Consider the following 1,766-nt stretch of genomic DNA (forward strand, 5'->3'; position numbering starts at 1 on the left):
ATTCATTTAAAATCATTAAAATGTTGGCTTTCTGATTTGAGTAAGCAAATAGGATCTAAGCCAAACCGAGTCATGTAATCATTTACTTCTTTCAAAGCCGCTTCCTTTACTTAGGCAAAACCAACTTCAACCCCCATGATAAATTCTAGAACGTTTCAACTGTTCAAAATTGTTTTAGTCTTGCAAGAATTCAGAATTCAAGGAGTACTTAAAACCTTTCTCAAAACATTTCAAAATGAAACTTGTCAATAGACATTCAGGTTCTTTCAAAGTCATTGAAACTTCTTTAATTGAAACCCCCAAGTCAAATTCAAAGGCATAAACCCTTTTCACATCCAAACAGATTTAAAACACAAGTTTCATCTAAATAACCTTCTCCTGAAAGAGATACAATGCCTTTCTTAAGAAGCAAGACTAAATCACAATTTCCTCTTTATTAATTCATTTCGAAAGCATGAATCATCCTTTTCTCGATAATTCAAATAAAATAGTAGAAGTCTTTAACTCATCATTTTCCAAACAACATTTCAATAAAGACTCGGATTTTATAGAAATTTCGGCAGCACCTCCCCTAAAACTTGGACTTTTGCCACCCGGTTCGGGTCCCAACTAAACCGTTTCTCATTCCTTTTCAACAGCTCAAAACCAGAAATCAATTCAAAAGCAAGCTAAATCCAACAGTCGCCTCAATGGCATACCTCAAGGAAACCATTTCAAAAATCAACTCAATATCGACCGATTTAACTCATTTATAAAGCTTTAAAGAATCGGTTCAGCAATAAATCATTTATCAAAACTAGAGCAATTAAAGCAACCCAGGCTGGATTTCAAGAGCATTCTATCTTTCACATCATCAAAATAATTGACCCAATTCAAACCAATCCTCAACGGATTAGACTTATTTCAAATATTTAAAGAATCAACTTCAAACATTACATTTCACAAGCCACACAACAATTCAGCCAAGCCAACATCCATAATCATTCGAGTCAATCAAATAATACATAAGGCAGATACAATCACTAATTACATCATATCTCACATCAGTATCCATAAGTAATAATTCGAATAATAAACTGTAGTTTTCGGAAAGCGCCCCTACCTCACAACATTGGAACCACAACCCAACTCGTTAACCAACTCCTTTTATCTCGACCCGAAATCATCGGCAATCAAAATCTCGGCTCTGCCCGCTCTCTCAAAAGCAGAAACAGCCCCAAACGGCACAAGCAAACCAGATTCTAGCTCCTAAAACCATTAACATTACGATTACTTTATTACACAGAACAGAACACTAACGCAGAGCTCTCGAAACCGGAATACTTACTGAAACTAAGAAAGAACGGTTGAACCGAACAGCAACGGCCTCTGAACCGGTTGGGCGGTAGCCCCAACAGCCACCTCAAGCGGCAGCGGCAACGAATTCCGATCACGACAACTGAAACTAACATGCAGTGACCATAATATTCTCGGAATTCAAAAGGACGGAGGCTAATGACAAGACCCTTACCGGCAGTGGCTTTTTCGGTGATGGCAGCGAGGTTTTCCGACGGCATGAGCTTACCGGCACACCCCATGAACGGCGACAAGGCTCCCGACAGCTGCTGGGCGCAGCGGCAGGGACAGCTCCGCAGTAGTTCTTCTCCGGCGTGGCTCTCCTCCTCTGACTCTCTTCCTTTCTCCAGCAATGGTGGGTCTTCAGTGACGACACCAGCCACAACAGGGACGGCGACGGTGAGACTCCAACAGCGAGGAGATTCACGGTG

The sequence above is a fragment of the Arachis hypogaea genome, chromosome 14 (assembly GCF_003086295.3).
Source record: "Arachis hypogaea cultivar Tifrunner chromosome 14, arahy.Tifrunner.gnm2.J5K5, whole genome shotgun sequence".
Taxonomy (NCBI): Eukaryota; Viridiplantae; Streptophyta; class Magnoliopsida; order Fabales; family Fabaceae; genus Arachis; species Arachis hypogaea.